The following is a 6,836-nucleotide window of genomic DNA, read 5'->3' as shown; positions in this document are numbered from 1 at the left end:
AACAATGAAAGAACCAGTAATATTTCAAATAAAAAGTTATAAAAATTATAATTATCCTCATAAGTTCATTCAGTCCCATGTGATTAATTTTTATTGGTCTTAATCTTTTTGTTAGTGGTTTTATGAATCCAGTTTTTCCTGGAGTTCTGCAAATCCTCACCCGGTTCAAGGTTGGTCTGAAAGTTGATCAGGAATCTATATTTTAGAGTAAGTGTTAGAATCCTCTATGAGTCTCTGTGACGATGAAACGTATTTGTGAAAAGTGTCAGAATAAAATAATGACTGTTAATGACAAAGACTCAAATTGACATGGTTAAAGGTCTGATTACAATGCAATTGACTAAAAAATTTGCTTTTTTCTACAATACACAACATTTTAAGATTATAACTAAAATTGCAAATAAAAGCATTATATTTGGACATCATAGATTCTTAGAAATTTTATGTAATTTCTGGAACATTTATTTATTTATTTTTTGGAATATTTATTTTAACAACAATAATATATGCATATGAATACAACATAATTATTATTTCTTTTAAAAATTCTTTATTGTTTAAAGTATTATATGAGTCTCCTTTTCCCCCCCATTGACCTCTCCCCCGCCACCTCCTCCCCCAAGCACAAACCCTCACCCACCCCTACTGTCTGTGTCCATTGGTTTTGCTCATATGCATGCATACAAGTCCTTTGGTTGATCTCTTTCCCTCTCAACCCCTGCCTTCCCTGTTCGATGCTTCTATGTCTCTGGTTCCATTTTTGTTTATCAGTTTATGTTGTTCATTATATTCCACAAATGAGTGAGATCATGTGATATTTATCTTTCTCTGACTGGCTTATTTTGTTTAGCATAATGCTCTGTAGTTCCATCCATGCTATTGCAAATGGTAAGAATTCCCCCTTTTTTTTTTTTTTTACAGCAGCATAGTATTCCATTGTGTAGATGTACCACTTTTTTTTTTAATCCACTCATCTGCTGATGGGCACTTAGACTGTTTCCAAATCTTAGCTATGGTAAATTATGCTGCTATGAACATAAGGGTGCATATATCCTTTCTGATTGGTGTTTCTGTTTTCTTGGGATATATTCCTAGAAGTGGGATCACTGGGTCAAATGGAAGTTCCATTTTTAGTTTTTTGAGGAAATGCCATGCTATTCTCCACAGTGGCTGCACCAATCTGCATTCCCACCAGCAGTCCAAGAAGGTTCCCTTTTCTCCGCATCCTCACCAGCACTTGTCATTTGTTGATTTGTTGATGATAGCCATCCTGATAGGTATGAGATGGTATCTCATTATTGTTTTGATTTGCATCTCTCGGATGATTAGTGATTTTTGAGCATGTTCTCATATGTCTCTTGGCCTTCTGTATGTCCTCTTTCGAAAAGTGTCTATTTAGGTCCTTTGCCCATGTTTTTATTGAATTGTTTATCTTCCTTTTGTTAAGTTGTATGAGTTCCCTGTAAATTTTGGAGATTAAACCCTTATCAGAGATAACATTGGCAAATGTGTTCTCCCAGGCAGTGGGCTTTCTTGTTGTTTTGTTGATGGTTTCTTTTGCTGTGCAGAAGCTTTTTATTTTGATGTAGTCTCGTTTGTTTATTTTCTCCTTAGCTTCCATTGCCCTAGGAGCTGTGTCAGTAAAGATATTGCTATGACATGTGTCTGATATTTTGCTGCCTGTGGATTCCTCTAAGATTTTTATGGTTTCCCATCTTATGTTTAAGTCCTTTATCCATTTTGAATTTATTTTTGTGTATGGTGTAAGTTGGTGGTCTAGCTTCATTTTTTTGCAAGTATCTGTCCAATTTTCCCAACACCATTTATTGAGAAAACTGTCTTTACTCCATTGTATGCTCTTGCCTCCTTTGTCAAATATTAATTGAGCATGGTGGCTTTGGTGGATCTCTGGGTTCTCTGTTCTGTTCCATTGGTCTATGTGTCTGTTCTTGTGCCAGTACCAGGCAGTTTTGAGAACAGTGGCTTTGTAATACAGCTTGATATCTGGTATTGTTATCCCTCCAACATTGTTATGGGTCTTTTTTTTATTCCAGATGAATTTTTGGAGAGTTTGTTCTAGGTCTTTGAAATACGCCATTGGTATTTTAATGGGGATTGCATTGAATCTATACATTGCTTTGGGTAGTATGGACATTTTAATGATGTTGATTCTACCAATCCATGAACATGGTATATTCTTCCATTTGTTTATGTCTTCCTCTATCTTTTTTTTCAACATCCTGTAGTTTTCTGAGTACAGGTCCTTTACCTCCTTGGTTAAATTTATTCTTAGGTATCTTAATTTTTTGTTGCAATGGTAAATGGGATTGCTTTTTAGTTTATCTTTCTGTGAGTTCATTACTGGTGTATAAAAAAGCCATACATTTCTGGGTGTTAATTTTGTATCCTGCTACATTGCTGAATTCATTTATTAAGTCTACTAGTCTTTTTATGGAGTGCAGCGGTTCTCAACCTGTGGGTCGCGACCCCTTTGGTGGTCGAACAAGCCTTTTACAGGGGTCACCTAAGACCATCCTGCATATCAGATATTTACATGACGATTCATAACAGTAGCAACATTACAGTTATGAAGTAGCAACGAAAATAATTTTATGGTTGGGTCACAACATGAGGAACTATATTTAAAGGGCCAGAAGGTTGAGAACCACTGCTCTAGGGTTTTTAATCGATGAGTCCCAGGGGGTATTGAAAAAACACTGTCGAAGAATCCCAAACAGCGCAACCGCGCTTTCTCTAAATGAGTATGAAAAGACCCAAACAGCATGATAGCGCTTGTTTTATTTTATGTCGGTAACGCACCGTCAGTTGTCCACAATGTTCGAAATGTGCTGGGTTTTCTCGACATAAAATCTCAGCAGCGTGATCGCGCTGCTTGGGACTCAAACGGTTAATGTACAATATCATGTCATCTGTGAATAATCACAATTTTACTTCTTCTTTTCCAGTTTGGATGCCTTTTATTTCTTCTTGTCTGATCTCTATGGCTAGCACTTCCAGTACTATGTCGAACAGGAGTGGTGAAAGAGGGCATCCCTGTCTGTTCCTGTTCTTAGAGGAATGGTTTTAGTTTCTGCCCATTAAGTATGATGTTGGCTGTAGGTTTGTCATATAAGACTTTTATTATGTTGAGGTATGATCCCTCTATTCCCACTTTGCTGAGTGTTTTTTATCAGAAAAGGGTGTTGAATTTTGTCAAATGCTTTTCTGCATCAATTGATATGATTGTGATTTTTTAGATTCTTAGACATTAGTTTAATTTTCCACTTTTATAAAGTGAGAGAGCTGTCCTTTGAAATGTTTTAGGGATTTTTCTTAAAATTTTCAAAGTTATTTTCAGGTTAAGAAAAAGATAATTTATATATGGGGAAGTTTATCAAACATATCAAAAGTTTTTAAAACAATCAAATAGGATCATAAGTCACTGTGAAACAGTATTTAGTTATCTATTTAATCATAGTGATAATAAAGACTTCACAGGTAAATACAGAATATTAAATAATTATAAGCAAAATTTAGCTCTTTTAATATAAAAAACTTGATTTATCGAAACAATAAAAAATGAATGAAACACAGCACAAAAAATAATTTTAATAAAACACACAATCTTTGCTTTTCTTTTATAATTGCTTCTGAAGAGCATAGGAATAGTACAGGAAAACTTTGTCCTTTTAACAGAGAAAGAACCAAACTCTAATTTTGCATCAGCTTACTTTTGATTTTTCAATTCGCTTATTTAATTAAATTCACTTTAGTCTTATTTAGCTTGACCACACACAAAATTCATTTCTCAAGACTTCTTTTTCACAAATCTACAATCTTCCTGTACCTTTTAGTTTGTCTCTTCTTATTCAAATAACCAACTTATTTTAGGATAAACAATTTTCTTTAAATTCCACCAAAAATAGATTTCCATTCCTATATCTTCTTTTACTGTATATCTTAAAATACATTTATCATATAATTATTGCTAAAAAGTTTTACCTGAATATATTTAATTACTCATGAAAACTCCATGAGATGTTGTTAAACTCCAAAATATTATTTTCTTCCATATTAGTTCGCATTCTTAACCCTTAAAAACCTTAATTTATAATGACAGCTAAAAAGTAAGCAGTCAGCTTTTTTGTTGTTGTTAATCCTCACCTGAGGATATTTTTCCATTGATTTTTAGAGAGAGTAGAAGAGAGAGGGACAGACACAGAGAGAGAAACATCAATGTAGGAGAGACACTTAGATTGGTTGCCTCCCAAACATACTCTGACCAGGGCTGGGGATCAGCCTGCAACCGAGGTACATGCCCTTGACCAAAATCAAACCTGGGACCCTTCAGTCTGAGGGGTCTATTCACTGAGCCAAACCAGCTAGGGCATCAGCATTCTTTAGATTAGCAAATTTATGAATAGCCTATCTAATAATAGACAAACATGGTAATTGACCGTACCTTTGCTACGCCTTCCATAGGCTAAACAGCGCTATATGCAAATTAACCACCAACAAAGATGGCGGCTAATTTGCACACTGCAGGCAAGGCAGGCCAGCGCAAGCCGCCATCCGGGCCCCCGTGTGCCGCCTAAGCCCCGCCCCCAGCTGGGACCCCCATGTTCGGCCCTAGGCAGTGGGACCCTGCGGCCGTGACCGTGATCGGAAAGCCGGGCCACAGGCAAGGCAGCACCCCGGGACCCAGGAGCTGCCTTGCCTACGGCCCTTGATCATGATCAGAAAGCCGAGCTGCAGGCAAGGCAGCCCCCCGGGACCCAGGAGTCACCTTGCCTGTGGCCCGTGATCGTGATCGGAAAGCCGGGCCGCAGGCAAGGTGGCTCCCTGGAACCCAGGAGCCTGTTGGCGAGGTCTGCAGGCGAAGCAGCGATCAAGCTATGAGGGAGAGGGTGGGAGGCGGAAGGAGCTACAGGAGCAGCTCTGGCTAGAGACTGAAGACTCCCGCCAGAGCGAGGAGCAAAGACTGAAGGCTCCAGCCGCAGTGAAGACTGTGTTCAGAGCGAAGATGGAAGGCGGTGGCCAGAGTGAAGGTCTGAGTCCCGGATGTCAGAGGAAAACTGGTGCTGGCAGCCAGGGGAAAGAAGGCCTATTGCATGAATCTTCATGCAACGGGCCTCTAGTATTTAATAACCTCTGGAAATATATTTAATAACCTATGGGTTCTTTTATTGGCAAATATATTTCATAATTTTTAGAAACATGTTTCCTCACCAAAGTACAAAACATTTATTAAAACAGATTCAAATTTACCTTTTAAGTTTCTCTGTAAGAAAACAAAAATAGATCAACATTGACTTATTTAACAATTAATGCTTCAGTATTTTATCTTATTTGGAAACTAGAGGACCGGTGCACAAGATCTGTGCACTGGAGTGGTGGGTCCCTCAACCAAGCCTGGGCCCTCTCACAGTCCAGGAGCCCTCAGGGGGAAATTCCGACTGACAGCTTAGGCCCTCTCTCTGCATTCACCAGCCCCCATGGGGAGCTGGGGAGCAGGCCTAAGCCTGTGTAGAAGACAATTAAGATTTGTACTTGCCCTTGGCAAGGAGCCTTGGAGCCAGAGCAGCAGTTTGTGCTTTTTACAGAAATCCTTGTTTCCTGTTTTTTTCTTGTCTGAGTAATTGAGGTTGTTGGTGAGGATAGGTGACTTTGAACTGCTTCTAGATTTGCATTTCTGGTTTTAAAAAGGTTCCTAATAAAGGTCAGTTGCTCTCAATCACCAAAGAATTCGTTTGTAACTTAAGTGACACCATAGGTAGATCTACCCATTCATCTTCCTAACAGGTTTCTTTCTCTCTGAGCACATAGTTTTAGCTTAGGGGATGAGGCTTAAAAAAAAAAAATTCCTGCCCTGGCCGATTTGGCTCAGTGGATAGAGCATCAGCCTGTGGACTCAAGGGTCCCAGGTTCAATTCCAGTCAAGGGCATGTACCTTGGTTGCCGGCACATCCCCGGTAGGGAGTGTGCAGGAGGCAGCTGATTGATGTTTCTAACTCTCTATCCCTCTCCCTTCCTCTCTGTAAAAAATCAATAAAATATATTTTTTAAAAAATTCCTACCAGACGCTGAATATTTAGTTTCCAGTTTGGCCACTTTTCTTTCTTTCTTTTTTTTAAATTTGTTTCCTTTATAAACATTTTTTTATTTTTAGAGAGAGGGAGAGAGAGCGAAATATTGATGTGAGAGAGAAACATCGACCATGTTAACATAAGAAACATTCAAACCTGTGAAGAATTTTTGTGAATATATTTGAGCCAAACTGTTGAAAAATGCTGGAAAGCAGAATCTCAATGGATTGAGATAATGGTTTGGAGAATGACAGCTTTGCATCTTGTTTTTGTTATGCCCAGATCTCAAGACCCCCAAAAGACCACACCAGGGAGCCAGCCATGTTGGATGCAAAAGCAGAGGATCCTTTATTTTGAGCTAGCTCCACTCCCCCTCCTGGCCCGACGCAGCGACAGGAAGCAGAGTGAGATGGCGAGGGAAACACAGGGTTTTAATAGAGGGTGGAGTGAGGAGAGGGGAGCTGACTGTGGGCCCTGCCGATTGGCCAGGCGCAAGTCGGGTCTTGTTACACAGGATGTGGTCATCTCTATGGCGCCCATGTCCCTGGATTGTCATTGGTTGGTTTAAAGAAATCCCAGGCGTGGCCAGCAGAGGCCTGGGCTTCCAGGAAGAAGGTACTTTCCTGAGCACATGTTTGCCCCCAAATGGAGGACATGATAAGATGGAGGGCGTGGTCCTCGCCCTTTCAGTTTTATGCATTCCAATCAAAAGAGGAAATAGTAAGTGGGTAACATGCAATCCATTGGTCA

Source organism: Myotis yumanensis, unplaced genomic scaffold, assembly GCF_028538775.1.
Source record: "Myotis yumanensis isolate MYYU_CA2020_CCGP unplaced genomic scaffold, mMyoYum1.0.hap1 SCAF_2, whole genome shotgun sequence".
Taxonomy (NCBI): domain Eukaryota; kingdom Metazoa; phylum Chordata; class Mammalia; order Chiroptera; family Vespertilionidae; genus Myotis; species Myotis yumanensis.
The sequence above is the reverse complement of the archived record's forward strand: the minus strand, read 5'-3'. Positions refer to the sequence as shown.